The 24,291-nt window shown below is 34.8% G+C and overlaps 1 protein-coding gene and 1 long non-coding RNA gene across 2 annotated transcripts in view; one reads left to right on the top strand and one right to left on the bottom strand.

Moving 5' to 3' along the window:
• Window positions 1-577: 577 nt before the first annotated feature.
• LOC138714990 (uncharacterized) overlaps window positions 578-24,291 on the bottom strand; it is a 182,341-nt gene continuing 158,627 nt past the window's right edge. The window contains exons 2-3 of the long non-coding RNA XR_011336144.1: window positions 4,885-5,081; window positions 578-826 (exon numbers count right to left, since the gene is read on the bottom strand). This is a non-coding gene — a long non-coding RNA (uncharacterized lncRNA). The remainder of the gene's footprint in view (window positions 827-4,884; window positions 5,082-24,291) is intronic.
• The window catches only part of LOC138714985 (ubiquinone biosynthesis O-methyltransferase-like), a 35,373-nt gene continuing 25,018 nt past the window's right edge, over window positions 13,937-24,291 (top strand). The window contains exon 1 of the mRNA XM_069847335.1: window positions 13,937-14,063. The gene's annotated coding sequence lies outside the window, so the exon portion shown is untranslated. The remainder of the gene's footprint in view (window positions 14,064-24,291) is intronic.

Below are 24,291 nucleotides of genomic sequence, written 5' to 3'. Positions count from 1 at the left end.
ACTGCCCAGCAAAAATTTCCAGAATTTTATTACGGCTGAGTGAGGAATGCTGTTTGAGAGAGAGGGTTAGTAAGAGCGTGAGGTATTGTAACTGTATGGAGGCTTTAAGCGCGCAGGTAAAGAGTTGAATAAGAGAGCGTAACAAGAGGATGGGATATACTAAGGTATGAAGATTTAAATGTGCAGATAAAGGGTCGAATACCAATGCTTTTCAGGTTAATGGCACCAGTGAGTTCAGTGATCAAGATGTTTCATTGCTGTTACAGTACATTGCTGAAAATTACATAGAAAATATTCCACAGAAACAGCGTATTATGCGGGACTAAAGCACAACAAACGGGGTATTTTATGAAGGTGTTATATATGAAATGTGCAGGGACCAGACGAAAACAGCGTATTACACGGGATAGCGTAATATCGAGGTTTTACTGTAATACAATTTTAATATCTCAGCATTTACTTCAGGACTGAGAAAATAACTTTTTTTTAATTTTCTGATACAGACTTAATATAAATACTATATCATCGTTTAGGAATGAAAAAAAAAATACACAAGGAGCAATCAACTGTATTTGCTGTGCAACATCACATTTATTTTATTTCTCTAAAAACACAAAATTATATAAAAAGAAAATAATTATGGTATGGTTTTTGGACAGACATATCATGTTTCCTTCAGCATTCATCTTCTTTCCACAATAGATTGATAATTCTGAATTGGTCCCTATATTGTCGAATTCCCTAATGTCCTCAGCCTTAATGAGTCACTGGTCATGTTTGGATGTTTGGTGGAGCTATCTTGATAATATCAAGGAATCCCTTGGAACTGAAAGAAAAAAGAAGTGCTTTAATATAAAAATGGTCAATGTTAAAAGATGATATGTGTGTGTTATATACAAGTTCTGACTAACAAAATCTTCTGGACATTGGCTACACAAATCTAAACACAACATCGTGATATCAGCAAATAATGCTGGATTCATGTATTAAGAAGTAAGTACCAGTATGTAGGAAAGTAATGACACATAGTTCCTTTTAACAGTAACAGTAACTCTATTACTTTTTACTAGAATTGCAGTGGATATATGCTGAAAACACTTGACTGGCCAATTCATCATGTAAATGCCAGTAGAAAAGAGTGAAAAATTAAAATTAGAATCGAGAAAATATATTATACACAGTGTGCAAATTAATATTGTGTAAATAATATTTTATCTAAAAAAATATGACATGTTTTGAAACAGAAATGTTGAAAATAAGCCAATAATGCGATCTACCTAAAGAATTTGTCAAGTTTTGAAGCAAAATATTACCCTCACATAGTTCTTTATATTTGAAAAGCACAGAAATCTATCTCCATCATATTTTGTAAGAGGGGAGGGAAGAGTGTTTTGATAAGAGACATCGCATCATCAGAGACACTTTTACATCGACAATATTCATGAAATAAAAATTGAATCGCCTCGAATCAAACTGCACTTTATCAAAAAATCTGATTTGTCAGAAAAGATAAACTAGTGCAGTTAGACTCCAAATGGTGATTTTACTACTAAAGTTAAGGCAGATAAATTCCAGCTTGACTCCAAACAAGCAGTTTATCACAGCCTCTGAAAAATTTTGCACTGAAACATACCTTAATCTCATACCGGTACTTGGAGAAAGTATAGTTTGATTCTAGACTACTCCATTATACATTACAATAAAATCATTTTAATTTCAAACAAGAAATGCCGCCATGGTGGTCCAGTAGCTACAGCGCTACAGATAATCCTGAGGACCCGGGTCCCATCCCCAGCATACCTCTAATTTATGATTTCTGTTGTGCAAGCCCATGGTCCAGATAACACACGGGCTTTCTCTGGGAACTCTGGTTCTCCTGTGGCATCCTAACAAATCATCATCACTGTCTCTTCACGGGTGTAGCAGAGACCAGTCTTCTATGGTACATGCTGGACAACAATTCTGTCGGTAAGTTAGTCTACACAACTTGATTCATATGGTGAATGACTAAGAGTCAAGGACCCGCCATTAGATTAAAAAAAAAAAACATTTTACTTATGAATTATGAATTGAGAGAATTACCGTTTCAAATGGCTATAAAAGTTTCTTAAATTAAATGTGTTACAAATTTAAAAAAAAGTAATACACCTTATGACAGACGAGCTTGTTTCAGCACCGGTGTGGTGTAATCATCAGTGTCCTTCAAACTAGGTACTGCTGCTCCCGCTGATCTTGATTACCAGTGATTGCTTTCGTCATATTACCAGTGATTGCTTTCGTCATTGGTGGGGGTGTGCTGATCTTATGGTGAGAGAGGGTTGGTATGTCGTGTATTATAGTCGGACCATCGGATCTGTGCTCCCATAAGATATGCGAACTGAACTCTAATTCCTTCTCAGCCTCGGTAATTCATTTTTCTCACTGCATTCCTATCTCTCTCTCTTTCTGTCCCCTACTACTCACAATTTTGGCCTTCTTGCGGGACAGTTTACAATATTTGCACTTGCAGTCCAGTGTTGTCAACTCAACATGAATATTGTAGCACGGAGTGGCGAAAGAAATATTATTAAGTATGTAATAGCATTTTGCGATGAAGAGAAACAAACAGGTCAATATCTGTTTCCTATAAATCAGGCAACGAAAAGAGCAACTGATATCACAGGTGAGGCTTATTTTATTTCAATTGATTATGTATTAAAATTATTTACTTAACTAATACTAATAATAAAACATTTTATGTAATTTATATAGACAAGTCAGAACTCCTAATAAAGAAAATCAGGAGAGAGGGAGTCTGTGCAGGAGATGAAAAGCAAGAATTGCCAGAGAAGAACAGACCAAGGGAACTTTTAATTATTGTAGATGATATGAACCGATGTATTTTAAGAAGAAAGATACAAGAATTTTATGCTGTTCAGAAAGAAGTTTCAACATTGAATAAATTACTGAAAAGTAATAATTTCCAAGATTGGAGAAAAAAACTACGAAAAGTGATTTGAGATATGGGATTTAGGTTTAAAAAATATAGAAATATAAGATGTATTTTGATTGAAAGAAATAATATTGTAGCAAGGAGGACCAGTTATTTATGACACCGTTTGACGGAAGTTTGGCAACATCCCTATTAGGCAAGGTCCGTGGCCTGCTGTTTAACGTGGTGGGAGGAAAGTGGGTGGAATGGAGTGAGTACAGGCGTTAACTTTTCCAAGAACGACGACAGCGCTGAAGGGGCACAGATCCGATGGTCCGACAATATGAGATAGAATAATGTATGGGTATTGAATTGTATTATACTGTGAATATGTTATTACTAAGGCCCGGGGGTTTATCCAAAAATTCGTAAGTTAATGGTGTACAAGGCACAGAACGCTGTCTGAGTTAGTACACAACTTGTGCTGCCTGTAGGTCACGCGTCATTGGCTACAGTAAGCAGGCAGGGAATACGCTGTGAGTGAAATCAAATCATACATAAGTGTGGACGTTCGAAAACAGTTACAACAGGTACTGTACAATTGTGGCAGATTATGGCAGTGAGTATTTTTCCTCTGTTGGTCGGAATATTGCTTGTAAGTTGTGTGGAACAAAAGTAAGAGGTGGCTACCATAAATTTTATATAGAACAACATATCGCAACTAAGATGCATAAAAAACATGTTGCATTACATAAACAGAGAGAGGGAGGAAAATATGTCTTCAACGTCCAACTTCATTCAGACAGACACAATACCTTTTATCCAGAAAAATGTAGGATTTCCTACTCTTTGTACCATTCGAGATGAACAAGAAGATTCTAGAGAAGACCAAAATGTTAATCCACATAAAGGAAACACTAATACCTTCTTTGGTTTAAATTTTCCCCCGTCATGTCATGCGATGTAGACAGAAGATCATGTTTGAAGGGGAATAGAAGATCTTTTTCACTTGAAAACTTCAAAATGTGTATTGTAATTCATTGTAATATGCACATAATGTATAATATGGTCACAATCAACTTATTACCTTTTCATTTGCTATGCACATTGTTAATATTAATGCATATGTTGTGTATATTTATGTTCATATTACTAGAAAAGGTATTTGGTTTGTATAATTTACGATTAAATATGCAATTTATTCTATGACGCTGTTCACGTCATTTTACTAGGTTAGCTAGACTGCGCTTGATCTTCATTGTACCTACCCATTACGTGAGCGACTGAAAGCAAGTCAACCCCCTCCCTCAAGTTTACGATATACAGGTAGCGTATAACCCAGTCACCACTAACCTGTTGTAATGTTTTTGTGGCTAAACCCCCGGGCCTTAGTTATTATGTGCTTGTATATTTCGTATTGTTCTAATACTAGAACATATCTGTTTGTATGTTATTGTAATCATGATTGTTGCTAATAATATGTTCCATGTAATGTGATGTGATGTATGGTTTAGTTATTGCTTTAATGTGCTCATTGTATCTTATTTGGAATGATATTTCAGTCTGTCCTATGTAAAAATCTGGACAGCTACTGCATTTTAATTTGTAAACCCCAGTGGAATTGTATTTATTTGTGTGTTTGATGTGATTATTTAGATATTTCTGTACTGTGTTCCTTGTTTTATATGCTATCTTGTATTTTAGTTTCCTGAATAGAGCTGCAATTTTGTATGTATTGATATTGTGATATGTTAATGTTATGTTTTAACTTAAGCAAGTTTTATAGTTTTAATATAAGTCTTAGAGTGAACAAGAAAAAAAATAAAATGGCTATTATTTCTTTTGCAAAGCTACTGTATTTCATTCCTGTTTGCATTCTCTGGCTATGACACTCTATTTTGTCTCACCCACGTCTGCAAAATTCACACTGCAACATAAAAAATGTACTCAGATTCTATAAAAATTATTATTACCATTAAATGACCTTTTCTCCATTTTGTTGTGGGTTGCTGCTCTGCAATTTTATCGTGATAGGATACCAATACATTATCCATAAAAATGGATTCAACCCACCAATATGCTGCGTTTCCATTCACTTCTGAAATGTTTCACTATTCGTAGCATGATGGTACTCGTGGGCCAATCTTGAATGTAAATATTAAATCTGCATCTGTGAAAGAGAAAAGATGTTTTAGACTTTATAGTCTACCTAATATACCAACTGAATGCTTTAGAAACCACCCTCTCCATTGTTTCCGTTATGACCCTAGTCAGCAATATTGGTTAGTTACTCTTAATATCATCGGCAAGTTCATATTTTTTTCAAAACAGGGATAATAAGAGTCTTCCAAAAAGTCGATACTGATGTCGTCCACATTTCATTATAAACATCTAGTGGTGCTAGGATTGCTATAATGAAGAAACACTAAACCAGGACAAGATCAATACATAAATTTAATCAACTGGATGTGTACGAATTTCTAAGAAACTTATAGGCCTATTGTATTCAATATAGACACTAAATATAATTTATTCACTATAAACACTACCCGTACACCATTATCATTTATTTACTTAATATGGACAGAGTTTAACACTTCAGTAATACACTTTATCTTATCTATCACTTTATTTGGCATGGGCATTACATTATTACCATTTATTTTAGTGGCAGATCATTTAGGTCTGTGTATCACCACCACAGTATCACTCATACTTCTTAGAACTGTAAACCGAAGAAAGGAGCTTTGTTTCTAAATGACCTTATGAAATTCAATATAATTTAAATATTTCATATTAGGACTGTATCTGCAGAAATGCATTCATTGACTTACTGTAAATGATAGGATATACTTATATTATATAGATAACGGACTGCTTCTAAAGGGTTGTATTATCAGGTGGAATAGAGAATATGAAAAAATAAGTGTTATAAGATAAAATCAAGGAAGAGATAGATACGATAATGAATAGTATGTGTAGTGAAAAAGAGACTGTACTAAATAGTAAACGAAATGTTAGGGATAGGGGAATTAATTTTAGATAGGTTTAAGAACGATAAATAATGTCAGAGAATTAAAGTACGAAATAGATGAAGTAATAAGAGAAAAGAATGGAAAGGAAAGACACAGTGACAGTGTTAAATAAAGGAAGCTTAAATGATGTAAGTAATACTGGGTGTTCAGTTCAAAGTGTGTCATGGCTCGCTGTATGCCGTCATGTGGCTAGTCGATGAGCCTAGAGAATTCAAACTTCCTACACTTCCGCAGATGTATATTACCTATGTGCCAGAGAAGTTGCCTAGAAAGTACGGCGTTCATTCTGAAGAGTATTTACCGATACGTACCGTGACGCCGGTAGCGGCAGGAATGTGAACTGTTTCGAAACATGTATGGAGGTGAGTTTTTTTCTTACTGTCGGGATATGGGGAGAGGGTTAAGACGATTACTTACGTATTTGTTGACATTAATTTCGACGGTCAACATGGACACGGAGCATTTGATTTGTGTTGTGGAATGTTGCCGTACGCAACCGATGATAACAAATACCCTGCGTACGACTGACCTCGCAAAACACAGTTCGAAAGAGGTTATGGTAGCACACAGACCGTACAGACCGCCATCTATTACTACGACGTTAAAGTTATAGGCCTACCGTACACGTTCTCAAGTTCAGATTGAACACCTTGATTAATAGGCAACTTCTCTGACATAAAAGCTGAAACTCGCTTCAAATCGCTGACTCATCAACAGTGACGTCATGACACACTTTGAAATGAACACCCAGTATAAGAACGGGAATACAGGAATGTAAAGGGCCAGCAGGACCAATCGGTTGAGTGAAATAAATCATTATCATATCATAATAAAATCTATGATATGTAATACGTTTATGATCTTATTAATAAACCGTGTATAATTTTTATACGAGACTTATGCATAGTTGGGACAAAAAACCAAGCGACAGATGAATAAGCAGCATATATGAGAATTGTTTCGCAGTAGTTATACACACGAAACCCCCTGTTCAAGTGTTGTATAGGATGAAGGTTGGGAATATCGTGATACTAATAATATTATGACAGTTCTTTTTGAGAATTTTTTCAGTTTTACTGAGCGAAAGGAAGATCGGTTTTTTGTGTCAACGTATTAAGAGAATGTTCGTGGACAAGTTTCTGCACAAAACCGAATCCTTCTCTCGCGCAATAAAACTGTAAAAAATTCTCAAATAGAACTATCATAATATTATCAGTATCACAGTATTACCAACCTTTACCTTATAGAGAAAAAAATGTGCGTTCTTATCGATTGTCATTTTTATGATGATGTTTGCCTTGTAACCACAGAACAACAAAACAAAGAGCATAGAATAAAATAATATTGCTTTACTTGTACTCTGATCAAAATATAGCGTGATTATCGATCAGGCTCAGTTGTATTATCGATACTTAGCGCGGCACACTAGCGAACACTATTGATTTTTATACAGAATCTAAGTTATTCTGTTATCTTTCGTAATAAAATAATGCCGAAATTATAGCGTAGCTGTGTAACACTTGTATTGTTGTACACGACATATGTAGTGATTATATTACTCAGGAATTTACACACGACTTATAAACGAGCTATTCGTTGTGTAAGTATGACAGTTAAACGTCGGGATAAGAGTTTTTATTAGCGAGACCGTTAATATTTACTTATCTTTGTATCCTAATTCATTCGTAAACTTGTTCATCTTCGATACCATTACTTCATACTGTGAAATAATTTCTTGATTAGGAACAAACATTTCATTTATATCCAACTGTAACTTAGCAACGAAGGAATTTTTACATCATGCTAGCGCTTCAAACCATTCCACAGTCTTCTTTATACTGTGACCATTCATTATGGCTAACTAATAGCCTATAAACAATGGAAATAATTGCAATAATTACTGGATAAGATAAATCCGTTGCTTACAAGATAATACACAATTGTACGAGACTGAATATAATCTCGTAAGCAACGGATAAAACGTTGTATATTACACGCGAAAAAGCTCTTGTTTTCGTGAGAAATTATAACACGAACGCAATCGTGTCACAAACATCTCACTAACAAAATATAATGCTCACTTTAAGCTACTTATAGGAAAAATAACTACAATCCACTACCTATCACATATTTTAAATCACTCTCTCCTTGACAACCAACATACTAAGGTTGGATAAAAAGTAATGGCAACAATTCGATATTTCTGACATGGCTTTATTCACAGGGATACAACATTTACGTACCTTCTATATAGTCGCTCCCCTTATTTATCACCTTTTGCCAAATGTTTGGAAGGCGTCGTACACCATCAGCGCGTCCATCTTTGTTGATGTTCCGTATTGGCCGTCCTGTAGCACGGATAAGTTCATCTCTGGTTTTGTACCGGGTCCCTAGCAGTGGTTCTTTCATTTGGTGAAAAGATCGTAATCGCATGGACTCATTTCGGGTGAGAATCCAGAATCTCCCATTGCCAGCGGCGCAAGAGGTCCTTGACAGCAGCAGCGGTGTAACTCCTTGCATTATCATGAAGAATGATGGGATTCTGTACCACCAAGTTTCGTCGTTTTCTCCTGAGGGCTGGACGAAGGTGGTGCTGCAGGCACCTGCAGTAGTAGTCCGCGTTTGCCGTCTGTCTTGGAGGTACAGCGTGGTGCAGTATTACCCCATCAATGTCATACGCCACAATGAACATCACCGTCACAGCACTTTGTGTAGGGCGCACTTTCTTCGGACGAGAAGAACCTCGATGCTTCCATTCATTTGATTGACGTTTCAAGTTTGGTTGGTTCGTATGAGCAAGCCCAGGTTTCGTCCATAGCGACGATTCGTCCAAGAAAAGTCGTCATCTTTCCTTTGGTACCGGTCCAACAAGGCCAGTGCGACTGCATAGCGGTGCCATTGTTAAATTTCGGAAATTTCATGGGGTATCCAACGCCCTGTAATTTTGCGGTAACCCACAATGTCTTGCAGAATGTGGAGCACAGTTTTGTGACATACTCCGACTTCCGCTGCTAACTCACGCGCAGTCCATCGGCGATCAGCATCCAACAGGGAAGCAAGGAGTTTAACTGTGTTGTCCTCCACGCGGAGTCGTCCTGTACGGAGGTTGTCCTGAACGGCATCCCTGCCTTCCCGGAACGCTTTAACCCATCGTGCCACTGTGTGATATGGAAACGCTGCATCGGCACATGCTTCACGCAGTCCCTGAAAACATTCTTGTGCACTACGACCTCGTGTCACTTCAATTTTGATCCAGGAAAGTTGCTCTAGTTTTGTAAACGTGGTCTTAGGGCGCTCGCACTATCCCTATGAAAGTCAACGTTCTACACACTGCAATAGATTGACAGAGTACTGTCGCCGCTGGCTACACTAACTCATCTAATAGTCCTTGTTCATGTCCACACAGCTGGCAGCTCTCGAGCGCACCATCGTCACGTGACAGCAGTGTTGCCATTACTTTTTATCCAACCTATGTATTACTAATAATAAAATTCACACGTTCATTCATTTATCACTTCTTTACAACCAACACATTTCCAAGATTTTATTCCATAGATTTTATGCGCTCATGGAAATTATCACTAATTTTACCCTGTACTATAAGTTGCTATTATATTCTTCTCTTTCTTTCTTTCTCTCTCTCTCTCTGCGACAATTTGGTTATTCTATAGTACAGAGATGTTATTGTAAGTTGAAATTATAGTTATCTCTTAAGTATGTATTGTCTCATGTTGACTGAGCGTGTGTGGCTACTCCATTATAGAATGTTTTCTTGCGAGTTGGTATATTAGTAATTATGGAGCTCATTAATTAAGTCTAATTTATAACTTCGAATGCATAATTGTGCTTTAAGGACTGAAACGTATTGAAGTTGGTGGACCTTAATGTGCCACATATTTTTAGATTACTTTGTTATATCATTTTGTCTATTTAACTTCATTAGTTCATGTATCACAAATTCATCAATTCATTCCTGTATTGTTATTTATTGTTTGTTAATTATATTCTTTGTTACAAATTTGCATTTCTTATTTCGATGCCTTCCACTGCGCCCACCCCAAAAATCAATGCTTATAACATCTGACGAGGTTCACCAAAAAGGCTAGCACCAACAACCACCGCATATCCATTGCGTAAATCATAGACAATCCAGTGGCGATTCCTCCATGAATGATATGAGGATGATCCTGCAGTTTAATTTCGTGCCTCTGAGGATAGAAAACATTTAAATTGTACAGATTTTGATTTTCAATGCATCTCGACATAACAATTTCCTTTAAACTTCCACTTTCTGTCGTGAGTTGTCGCCACTGCACAGCTCAGAAATAATTTCCGAGTAACCATCCAAATATCTTACAGAAAACAGTTTTTTCTAGCAATGAAGTTAGTGGACAGGTGAGAGTGCGGAGGGAGGGGTATGGCTTGAGTTTAACCGCGTTTGAGGATATGACCGCGTATCCTAATACTACGACCCTTCTTTCTGGGTGATGGGGACCCTCTCAGAGACTACAATAAGAATTTTCAAGTATCCTTGTAGCCTTCTTAAATGCAGTTCATTGATCATTTTAAAAGAATAGAATAAACCAAATAATAAATAATTTAAAATGATATAGTATAAAAAATAAAATGAATAAAAAACAAAATTACATAAAAATAAATAAAATAAGCTATAATAAATACAAGAATTAACAGGACTTTCAGATGGCAGGACAGCCGAAAGAATATCTGAAGTTGTATTTGATCATTTAGAAGAATTTAACTGTAGCAAGAAATTAATTGCGCAAACGTACGACGGAACATCGGTAAATATCGGGCAGTACAATGACTTAGGAGCCATCTTCGCAACTAAAAAGGGGAGGAGAATCGAACTTCACTGCAAATAAATTGCCAGTTCCAGAATGGTGAGTCAAGGACTAACATAGGCTTACTTGTAATTGATTTTGCATGCTCTATTATTATTATTATTATTATTATTATTATTATTATTATTATTATATTATTATTATTAATATTAGTTTGTCTTGGTCATCAGTCGTGTATCTCATATCCTACATACAAAAAATATCACGAGTCGCCACTGACTTAATCTCGTTATTGTTGATGTTTGTAAAATGTTGAAACAGCCAAAAACTTTTCTCATTACTACAGAAGTTATATGTTTTTATGTCAGGATCGGCCACTCATTCCTTATTTATTAATGTTCAGTATGAAATGAGAAAATCTGTTATAGAATGAACACTTCTACCTTACCATCCCGACCCGAGACACACTGAATTAATTTGTGGGTACGTTAAGCAATGGGTTGGTAGTAGAAATAACACATTTAAAATAAAAGATGTCGAAGGGTTGTGTCGGCAAAGATTTGTATGTTGTAAAATGGAAGAAATTGAACCAGAGAATTGTGAGAAAGACGACATCGTGGAATAAAGAATGTGATGACTGTGACTGAAGACAATGGGATGGAGAGCAGTGACGAAGGCAACGAATGGAAAATGACGTATCAGGTATGGAGGGAATGGAAAACGATTACTTTGATTTCGTAAAGTGTGTGATATTATGTGGTATTTAAACAGTAACAGAATGTCACTATTATTCTTTAAGATTGTTTGAACCAAAATGCAACACTGTTACAGTATTTAATCATAGTAGTAATTTAGGCCCAAGAATATATAACAAATTTATATTTAAATATCCTAATCTTGTCAATTCTAATAGTTCTAGTATTAAATTTAAAAAGTTATGTATGGATTTTATAAAAACTGAAAAACTGTACATTTAAATTTATATTTTCTAATTGCATAGTAGACATAAGACAAATTGTATTGTATACTTATTAACTTCAATTCAGGAATCCGCCCCTGAGCACGAGTTCTACTCTTTGAGTGGCGAGCTAATGTTTTTCTGTATAGGGTAAACATTGGTAATTTCGTGGCAGTGGTTATTTCGTGATACTTTTTCTTTGCTCTTTTGTGAACTAACCAATGGTGTTACGAGATCCAAATTTCCGCCAAGGGATTGCATATGTTGTCCAGTTTCCAGAAACATACAGCTAAGCTTTGTGTGACTATTGTAATTGCTTCAGTGAGCTTTTATGTTTGAAGAGAGCAAGTTTGCGTCGATTTCTCAGGCATACAAATTTTGTGGATGTTTGTAATTACATTACAGGCTTATTACTAAAGGTAAGCATATGATATTTGGTACAAAGATTTATTGTATCTTCATGAAATTTTAGGAAATGTTTTCGGAATTTTAGATACATCTGTAGTCGCCATATAGGCTTAGCTTTACTGATAGAAATCTTAGCTGTTTGAGGCGAAATTTTGTTGAGCATTAAGTGTTACATTTTATACTATTTTAAAAATTGTATTACAATAGGAATTTTAGAAATCTGAAGACAAGATGTGATAACAAAAAAGAAAACGGAGACGCAATGGATTCAGTGTAGCTTCTGTTTGATTTGTTATCATGCTAAGTACCAATGATAAGTGCTAGATGATTTACTTGCAAGAATTGTGACAGAAGATGGAACATGGCTCCACCATTTTGGACCGGAGACAGAGACAGACAATGGAGTGGCATCATGCAAATTCACCAAAGAAATAGAAATTCAAAAGTACACCTTCGGCAGGAAACGTTATGGCTACTGTGTTTTTCGATTCAGAAGGACTCTTGCTTGTGGACATCATGCCACACGGAACCACCATTAATTCTGACGGGTATGTTGCAACTCTCAAGAAACTTGAAGTTCGACTGAGTCGTGTTCGACGACATCGGGAGAAGCAGGATGTTCTGCTATTGCACGACAACGCACAGCCATATATCAGTCACAAGACCACAGACCAGATCAGAAAATTCGGATAGACAACACTGAAACATCCGCCTTACAGTCCTGAACTGACACCGTGCGATTACCATCTCTTTGGTAAACTGAAGGATCCCTTCGCGGAACGAGGTTAGAAGATGACTCCCTTGTGCACGCTGCTAAAGAGTGGCTCAGACGTGTTGGTCCAGACTTTTACCGTGCTGGTCTACAGGCCCTCGTTCCTAGGTTACGTAAGGCAGTTGAAAGGGACAGGGATTATGTGGAAAAGTGACATTTTGTTCCTTAAGGCTGCATCTACATTCTGTGAAAATAGCAAAGGTGTAGGATAAAAATATAATTTTTAAACAAACGTTATGCATTACTTTTGGAGTTACCCTAGTAATGTAGGCTATAGTAAAGTCCGTAATAAAAGTGTTCACCCTTTCAGGGCAAAGAAGATCCCTTTTCAATTTAAATTTTTACTTTGATTTCATTCTTATTATGTGTTGATATGTATTTATATGTTTTCTCGCTACGAATATTAGACGGAATTACTATGTTTGAAGTCTTGTAACAATAAATGAGAATTTCATTTGACTTTAATGAATTTTTCCACAATTCTTCTACCTCTCACGAAATTTTCAATGCAATATCACGAAATTACCAAGGTTATCACGAAATAACCAACCTTTCAGCTTAAGTTGTAAAAGTGGTTTTTGGCACATATTCAAGAACGTATCCAATCTTTTATGTCTCCAGATTTGTACAGCAAGTTATAGTCTTTTAGATGAAAAAATCGGAATAAGGATATATTTACACATTTGCATTTTAAATTAGTTTTCATGAAATTATCACGAAATTACCAACCTTTACCCTATATTATATTTTATGTTACAATTGTTAGCAAAATAAATAAATAAATAAATAAATAAATAAATAAATAAATAAATAAATAAATAAATAAATAAATAAATAAATAAATAAATAAATATTTGGTAATGAGTGTACTTTGTCCGTGGATCTAGATACTGGAAATATGGAATGAAATTTGCTTTTAAATACCATTTAATATCGGTAGCTGTGCGATTAAAAATGAACAAAATGTACGTAAGCATTATATTTACTAGGCAAGTAGTGGCCCAATAGATAAAACAGCCTATGTGTTATCGATGTCTGACCTTGCACCTGTTTTGAAGTAAGCTGTCCCCCGCTCGCCCACGTCTGGTGAGTAGTTCCATTACGAAGTATCATTCGTCTGCAATCTTTCCTCGAGACAAACATCACGACGTCGTTTTTGGTTTTATTTTTTAATACGGTAAGTTAAGAAAATGTAAAAATTACTACTACTGCTTACAGTATAAATATACAGTAAATAATTTTATATACTAAATGTTACTGTACATATTGCGTACCTGAAATTATGACCGACATGAAAATAAGGCTGGGAGCACACTTATCTAGCAAAACTGCTTCAACCCTTTACCAGGCCATTTTTTGTAGTCTTATAAAAATAAACTTTTAATACACCAAGAAAATTATGCACTTACTCCTACAATGCATACCGGGATGATGCGTCATCCCACAAAAACTTATATTTTGTTCTGGGGCCTGTTTCATAAACACACATCAAAATTATCTAAGGAACAGATGATTTTATTAATAAAATTCTTTCCAAACCCAAATACTGTTCTCCAACCAGGAGATCAACCGTGAAAGGAATGTGCTTACTATTGCGTCATCTATTGGAGCGAAGTAGATAGATAATTTTATTGTTATAACGTCAGTTTAAAAACCATGCGCTCTCCTGCATATGTTATTTCCTGTATGGAGGGATCAAAAGACCAGGAGATTAACAGTGATCTAATTTTGTAACTAGGGTAGTATAAAATGTGTGTATCAGTGTTATTGCTTGTGCTGTGAGAGCTAGCCAATAGAGATACGAGTACCCACGTGTGTGACCTTATGACACCTTATGACATCAACATTCATTCACAGCATTACCCCGCTGCGTTTCATTCCGCAGAGACTTTCTCGTGGTTGGAGAACAGTAAGTCCTAAGTATTGGGTACACATAAGTGAGTTATTAATTAATCTATGCACCAGACACCATAGCAACCAGTGTTTGGTTTATTTACATTATTACATTGGAATTTCTTATTTTAGTGCGTCAGATAGGGTGATTAGTGCATTTATAACGAAGAATTCGGGTAACTTCTACAGTGTAAAACATTAACAAATAGTAGACATGAATTCTCAACGTCGTCATTTAATCCGCGATAACATGTTTACAGCAATTGGTATAATTGAAAACGTTGGACACAAGCTGACGCAGCGAGGGCTCTGAATACTGTAAGAGGTGTAATATCCAGAATGTGGAGTCGATATCGTGAATTTGGTAGTCCAGAAGAACAACATTAAGGTAAACGAGAATTACAACCGCCGCACAAGACAGATTTCTGTGCCTAAGAGCCTTGAGAGAAAGGACTTCAACTGCAAGCATGTTAAGAAATGCTTTGCAGAATGTTGGGAATGTGATTGTATCAACCCAGACCATTAGGAACAGATTGCACGAGAGAGGTCTTAATGCCCGTCGCCCATTGAGGTGTCCAGCTATTCGACGTGGAAATCGAGAACCTTGTGTTTTGTTGTGTCAGCAACATGAGACCTGATGTTAATTATTAAAATAATCGTGAAAGAGAAAGGAGCCATTATGTATAGTTTGTCTCTCTCAAAAACAGAACAAAAAATAACATAAAAAGCACGAGGTTGTAGTCGAACGCAGGATCTCATGAATAAGAGGCCTGAACGCTACCATTACGCTATCGAATAACACATAGAATACTTCAATTATAACTGTAGATATCAGGCAACGTGGTCCAACAACATGTAACATCGCCTGTCTCCGAATTGTAGCGAAGATACCCGAAGGGAACTTTGTTTCAGGAGAGCGGCTACTTTTTCTTTTGACAGCTGTACAGGAAGTTCATAAATTTCAAGGACGTTCTAACATGATATAGGGAGGAACAATGGCACACAGGAAGACTGACCTCGTTTTAGTTGAAGAACACTAGGAGCAAATCGTTACATTCAAGAGATATTGCAGCCTGTAGTCTTTCCCATCGCTGAAGAAATTGGTCCTCAATTCCTTCTAATGCATGACAATGCTACTGCCAGAGCAACAACACAATGGTTGGGAAGACGCAATATTCAAGTTCTAGGATGGCCTGCTCAGTCCCCGGATTTTAAAAAGGAGTTCTAAAGAACTCTCGATCAACTGTTCGCACGTCTCCAAATTCACAGGCAGAACATTGATCAAGATGAAATCTTTCATCTCATATCTTCAATGCCAAGAAGTGTCGAGCAGTACTGAATGCAAGAGGTGGTGCTACTAGTTATTAATGACAAAGGTTTTGTGTGAAGCTGAGAAAAACAGCAGTATTGTAAAGATTTAAAACCATTGAGATTTTAAAACTTTAATCTTTTCATTCTGAGAACAGGTTATGCGTGTTTTTTAAACATTATTACACACTTTCATACCGTGTAGAATGTTTTTCTATACATAAATAATGCATAATAATACTTGTATGTCATACAGTGTGTTTCTTCATTGAGAATTAATGAAAAATACTGTGTTCCTTAGACAATTTTGATGTGTGTATTAAGTAATATTATTACAGTCATGAAAATAATTTTATGCTCGACCATTCCGAAATGTAGTAATTATACACCTCATTAAAGTAACTTATTCATTAAAGTTCAGGTGTTCCACCAATTAGAAAATACCATTGTAGCAATACGAAAGCGCAAGTATCGATTATTCTCGAATATGCAATCGAAAGACAACTAGCTGTTACTAGCTGTTCTGTTACTATAATAATTAGCGTTAATTGTAAATAATATTCAAATAAATTCAATTTGTCATCTCGTTTTTCGATGTCTAATTCAATTTAAAGGTTATATCAAGATTAATGTTTATTTTACTCTCTAGACTATATCAAGGTCAATGTCGACATTTGTTTCTCGGAAAAGATCAATACTTTCGCGTCTGCGCACATTTCACAATTTACAAGGTATTGCACAAGGTCAGTTCCGCTCCTCAGTCAGATAAGAATAACATGAATACTTATGAATAATTTCAAGTTAGAAATATGGTCGAGCATAAAAAGTCGTATGAAACTTGACTATATTAATATACTACTATTATAGGCTCGTTGCATAATGTACTATTATTAATGGACTAAATTCTGTTTCATAAACGTTTTACACAACTCATAAAATACATACAGTAATATTATTAATTTATTAATGAGCGCATTATATATGAGACTAAGTCGTGGATGGTCATGCGTGGCAAACAGTGATCTAGTATATACAGTCGCGAAGCTCAATACGTAGTAAATATGCAAACATTAGATAGTTGCTCACCACTAGGATCGCTAATATCGCCTCATTACAGACAATTCAAAATAGTACCGTCACAGTATATTGTTTCTAGCACCCTCAAAACTCAAAGCTTCGTGACTGTATATAGTAGACTGTGGTTATAGCGTGTTTATATCGTTTACAGTCATCAGAAATAAATGATTTGAGGTTAAGGCTGACAAACATAACCAAGTATTGGTGTACAGCTTTTTATATTATCTCAAATACTCTCTAACAATTAGAGAGCGTTTGATTATCCTCTCTGTTAACTTGTACAAATATTGAATAAAATAGGATTGGATGTCTGTGTTTAATAGCAACATCAGAGTAAATCGTAATATGTATAAATGTTTGGGAGATCATTAAATTTATTTCAGACAGGATTGTAAATCATTGAAACTCGAAGTTATTGTTTCTGCTATTTGTTACACAGTTGATCTATTTAAAGGAAACAATTTGATAAATCTAAAATATTGTGAACAGACATTTGTCATTCCTAATTGTGCACGTCTCTGCTCATGAAAAGTTAGAAATCCTAAAAACAGTACACAGTGGCGGCTCGTGATAAAATATATGTGTTCACAATTTTGTGTTCCAAAATCGAAGAGAATTTTAAATCGTACGTTTAGCCTAATATAAAATGTCATTATTCAAATATTTCACTATCGAAAAAAACCGTATATAAATTCAAAAGAACATATAATAATAATAATAATAATAATAATAATAATAATAATAATAATAATAATAATAATAATAATAATAATAAACTGAGTCTTTTTATTTCCAATTTTTCCTGGTAAGCCAGTTTACCCAGTTCTTTACTGTTCCAAATTACTTTAACAGAGTTCATTGTTATGTTTGTTAAAAATGAATACATAGAACAGTGCCGTTATTTACAAAAGCGTGTGTTCAGTAAAATATTTTGGTTCACAACACACTGATACACTATAGCCTATACCAGTACTGTAATCCCATTCCATAGATTGATTACTATAAACAGCCTACATGCCAGTAAATATTATTCTTAAATATTATACACTACCATACAGATACTTAAATTCATACCACCACCACATTCAGCCAGCACGTGTTTGAAAGCCAAACTATGCTATTATGCTGACACTGAAGTATAGTCATTCACAAACTACACTCTCGTAGCAGCACTGTACACACAACCACATAAAGTAAACGTTCCGACCAACGAGTTGGTTCCGACAGCGAGATGCTGACACCTACAGGCTAGAATACAGACTATTAAATTTCATCCTCGAGATATATCACGTGAACGATAGCATCGATGCACCTGACATCTGTAGGATAGATTCACTGTTCACTTAATGCTTTGTGCTCTTGACGGGTCATAAGCGGCCAGTGAAAGACAATTTTCTCCTGCGCATGCGTGAAATTCCTGCAACCTTCTTGAAAAGAGCACGGCTTGTACGTGAACGGATGTTGCCAAGTTTACATAAGAAGTTTATGCAAGATGCGGGAAGTTTAAAATACTCGATTCTCATATTATACATTCCCGCTACGTCAATACGGTATTAAATAATAAAACTAGTCGTGCATTAATGGAAACAAGGTGTTCACGTGCTCTTGTGCTCTTATTGACGCACCGCCACTGACAGTACATCAGTCACAGAAGCGTATTAACTAAGGGAAAATAAAGTAAATCCATAGCGCTACAGCCTTGAAGGGCCAAGACCGACCAGCCGGCTGCTGGCCTCACATCCACATGCCGAAGCAGAGGTTGATGATCATCCAACCAGAATGGAAGTATCGTGTGGTTAGCACGATGATCCCCCCAGCCGTTGTAGCTGGTTTGCGAAACCGGATTTTCGCTACCTATCGTAGCTCCCCAAGTGCATCACGATGCTGGGTGGGCACCGGTCCCATACACTGGCCGAAATTTCATGAGAAAATTTCTTCCATCACGAAGACTCGAACCAGCGCGTATTCCGTCACGCGGGTCCTAGGCAGGATGCGGGACGTGTTAACTAAGGAGGGGTTCCCAACGGGTGTGTCGCCCAGCCCCATGGAGTGCGTCGCAAAATTTTGAAATTGAAAAATAAATTTTATGCTGTCCAGAAAGTCTCTTTACAACGTATTATTTTTTATTTACAACGACGTCTTTGATATGGTAGATTTTATTTTGAGACAGACTTTACCAATGAGACGTGAACACCTACAACATTGCACAGTTTAATTTTTCTGCCTGGCGATAATTCCAATGAAAGTAAACACCTGCAACAAAGCTTAGTAATTCGTTTACTCTTCCCACTTAGTAATAAACAGAGTTTATAATCGTTAGAACAAATAGTGCGATTACTTTATTAAAAGTGCTTTATTGAGATTTTTATGGACAAATTTTTAATTTAAAAAACACAATCTGAATTAAGTTCTGGATTAGATGACAGCAGTGCTAATTCAAATAATGTGAGCGAAAGTTCCTTTCAGGGTTCGCAAAAACATACTGCGTTTCATAAACATAGTGATGAATACTTGGAATATAGTTTTTCGTGGCGTGGAGATGAATACAGTAGAACCCCGATTTTCCGCCATCCTATTAACCGATTGGCGGATTATCCGACTGTCTCTCGCTTTTTTTTTTCTTTTTGCTACAGAAAGATATTAAGTACAACTTTACGTTATATTAGTACGTATTTTTTCTAGAGTGTGTTATTACATGCCTTTACACTTACACAGTTTGGTTTATTCAACTTCTATATAAAATGTACTCACAATGTCAAAAGAAAACGTGTTGTGCTATCTATCATAAAAATAGAATGAATTTTGTAGCTCAGCCTCATGATCATAATACAAGACGAAATGAAATTCTTAAATTAGTTGAACCTAAATGTTTCACATCTGCTGCTTTACTACATAGTACAAATTATGGTCCACGTCTATAGCTATAATTTGATAATACAATTTCATCCAGAACTGACTACTTTAAGCAATGAAATTTTCAGATCCAGAATTAAAAAAATTAATGACAGACTTCCCTGTATTTATATTATGTGCCATGTATTGTAAAACAAGTTTATTTCTCTCCTAAGTATATTTTTTCTATCTTATCTTGGTTACTATATCAACATGACCTGTACTAAAAATTATACTACTAATAATAATTTAATATTAATCCACCAATCTTAACATCATCTCTTTTTTCACTCAGTTATTACTAGTATTATTACTTACTAAATTTATTATCATCTTTATGTGACCTTTTTTCTTAAGTATTTTGTCTACAAAGTATGTATATTTATGTAACGGAACTGTCCCCGAACACGAGCTTTGCTCTTTCGGGGTATTTTAATGTAACGTTTTTATGTATATGTTATTGTTAAATAAATAAATAAAATAAATAAATAAGTATCGACAAAAATGCAAATAATTGAGCAGTTTGGAAAAAGAGAAACTGTGGTTCATCTCGCATCAGAATACGAGATTGGTGTTACAACTATGCGCGGTTTAATAACAAAAAAAAAAAAAAAAAAAAAAAAAAAATCAAGGATAAAGTGTAGTCTATAAAGTAGGCCTATGTAAATCTACAATATGAGACCTCTACTACTGCTATCTTTTTGCTGACAGCCATTGCAAAGAGTTCCCTTGCCTCTTGACAACTAGACTTAACGAGTGAACTTCTGAGCCACTATCTCGCATGTTAAACATAAGACCACAGAGAAAATTACGACAGTACAAGTATTATTCTCTTAATTTACGAAAATATTTTTTATGATACGGATTATCCGATTTTTTCGATTAACCGTTTAGTCCACCCCCTTCATTACCGCGAATAATAGAGGTTTTACTGTATAAACAAAATCCAAAGTGTCATATGTTTTGTAAAATCAGTCGATGGTGCCGAATAAACTAAGAAGAAATTTAGAACTGCCATTTTCAACGTCGTCATACTTATGTGAATCAGCATTTTATACCATGAAAATAGTGAATTCTAAACAAAGTAACAGACTGCTGCATCTTGAAGATGATTTACGTGTTGGCCTGTCAATCATAAGGCCACGTATAGAGAAACTCTATGCAACCCACCAAGCGCAGACTTCACGTTAATTTAAATAGGTGAATTTCCGAAAACTATAATAAAAACTTTTATCGGACATCACCATAGACAGGTTGAGATTTTTGACACATGCCTTTTTTTTTCTAATGCCACTCAAGTTGCTGTTTATTATTATTATTATTATTTTTTTTTTTTAGAATTTTCGATTGCGTGTTAACATCGACCTATTTACAACACTGGTTGTTCGACACTAAATAGAAATGGTTATTAGTGCTCTTTTCTGACGGAACGCTCTGGAACGGCATTCCGGCACCTGTTTGTTACATTTTTCATCATGGAACCGAAATATGTGTGAATAACTTTTCTTTGAATTCCGCTTAGATCTCGAAAGTCTTAGTTGGACAAACTGGAGGTTGAAAACAACAAAATTCACGTGCAGTGAACAGTAATTACCTCCCGGTCCGCTATAAAACATTCTACACGGAGTTCCACCACCATTTTCTCCAGAAGAAAAGCATTAGTTGCTAATATTATATTATCTATAACAATAATAAATCTGTAGCCAAAATTTTTCTGGTAATTTTCGATTTTCCAAAAATAATTGGTGTTAACATGTATAATTAACCATCCTGAAACCGAAAATAGCTTTTTTGAAATTTTTGTTTGTATGTCTGTCTGGATGTTTGTTACCTTTTCACGCGATAATGGCTGAACGGATTTCGATGAAAATTGGAATATAAATTAAGTTCGTTGTAACTTAGATTTTAAGCTATATGGCATTCAAAATACGTTATATGAAAGGGGGGTTATAAGGGGACCTGAATTAAATAAATCGAAATATCTCGCTTATTATTGATTTTTGTGAAAAATGTTACATAACAAATGTTTCTTTAAAAATGATTTCTGATAAGTGTTATTCTATGAAAAATTTTGATAGGACTGATATTTAATGAGATATATGAATTTTAAAATTAAAATAATTGCCATCTAAGGCGGCATAATGAAATAAAAAACAAATGACTTCGTCTATAAGGAGTCTTGGACACAACAATCGAAAGCCATGAAACAGCCTACAAAGAATGTTTCTGTGTTTGTATGAAGTAACACCGGAAGCTAAATTAACCGATTTGTATAATTAATTATTATTTCACCATTGGAAAATGTAGTTTCTCTGGATGGACATAATGCTATAATGTTATTACATTAACTTCTGAGTGAATTGAGAACAGGTAAGATTAAAATAGCTTCTTATGCACAGAAAACGTGATAGGCTATTCTGTACATTCGTTTCCTGTATTTCCTAAAATAATTTTTATGCACACATTAATTTTCATCTCAGAGAATTAACGAACAACGAGAGTGTATTGATTTAGTATGCAGTAATAGTACGTTAGCTTAGCAATCCATTATTTTATAATTAAAATTTTAACTATGCTCAATTGAATCGTGTTAAAATACATAAAATATATATGCAATAAATGCAATGCAAAAAAATTGGGTAATGAGCCAAGTAGATTATGTTGCGCTGTTGTAAAAGCTGTTCCTCCTGAGATTCAAGAGCTCCCACAACATATTAAAAACTTTCTTATTGGAGTATATCCGTTATCAACACACTTTATAATATAATATAATATAATATAATATAATATAATATAATATAATATAATATAATATAATATAATATAATATAATATAATATAATATAATATAATATAATATAATATAATATAATATAATACAATACAATACAATACAATACAATACAATACAATACAATACAATACAATATAATATAATATAATATAATAATATAAAACATAATATAATATATAACATAACATAATAATAAATCTGTAGCCAAAATTTTTCTGGTAATTTTCGTTTTTCCAAAAATAATTGGTAATAACAATTAAGAAACATATTAAAGGAATTGTCATTGCACCAAATGAGTGGTCTCTGGACCAAATGATCGCATTTTAATAATCATTTAAATGCAATTTAAATTAAGTAACATATTAAACGATTTATCCTTCTATCAAACACGAATGTTCTCTGGATCAAATGTCCTATCTTAATTATGTAATTACTTTACATTTATTTCTAACGGGTGCAGCGGAGCGCACGGGTACGGCTAGTTCCTAATAAAAACAAGTAAGTGTGTCGCGATATCGTGGGCATTCAGTAAAGTGTGTCGTCAGTCAAAAAAGGTTGGGAACCACTGAACTATACAAAAAAGTTAAGCAGTGAAAGATTTTGATAACAATGTTGTAGTAGCCTTGGGACAGTTAAATGATAGGCTTAGTAGTCCTTGCAAAGCACCTTATCGCAATTTCAAGTTCCGTCATACTTCGGAGTACTGCGCAAGTACTTACCGGTATATAAAAAATATTTTAAAATTAAAAAAAAAATACTGGTACAAAAGTAAGTAAATAAACACACAAAAATGATTCCGCACCAAAAATAAATAATTCAGTAACGCAATAAGGACATAAGTACTTATGCGGTGAAGTCGTTCCTGGAAAATATTGAGGAGTTTGAAGGTGTTGTAGAAGATTAATGTTATAATGACACGAATAAACATACTCAAATTGTCTTAATTTTTTTATTACCGATTACATTGCAAGCAGTATCCTCAAGAAGTTGCCTGACTGTACAAAATGCAAATAATGTTCTCGTTAAATATTGTGATGTGGAATTGAAGGTACTCTAAAGATCTCGTAAGTTACTTTTAGTTTATCCATAGTAGTGGTTTAACGTTCCAGCGTTCCTGCACACGTAGAACATAGATGAGTGACTGAATTAATAAATCCTCTCGTTTTTAGCTGACAGTTAGTTACTTTGGCTCACCAATATCTTCACAATGTTAATTAGCGAAAAGTATGTACAATTTTATAGATTCAGGTTGTCGTATACATTGAAAAAAACATTTCAATACAAAAAATGTTAATATTATTTTATGATGTAGATATCCCATGTCCTTTTAAAACTACTCTTAAGACAATTGGAGACACTTGCTGTGACCAATAGGCCTAGGCATATATTTCTAAACTATTATTGTAATTTTAAAAAATGATAAAGTGATAGGAGGGAAGAA

Source organism: Periplaneta americana, chromosome 15 (genome assembly GCF_040183065.1).
Source record: "Periplaneta americana isolate PAMFEO1 chromosome 15, P.americana_PAMFEO1_priV1, whole genome shotgun sequence".
Classification (NCBI taxonomy): Eukaryota; Metazoa; Arthropoda; class Insecta; order Blattodea; family Blattidae; genus Periplaneta; species Periplaneta americana.
This window is presented reverse-complemented; position numbering and strand designations above follow the sequence as displayed.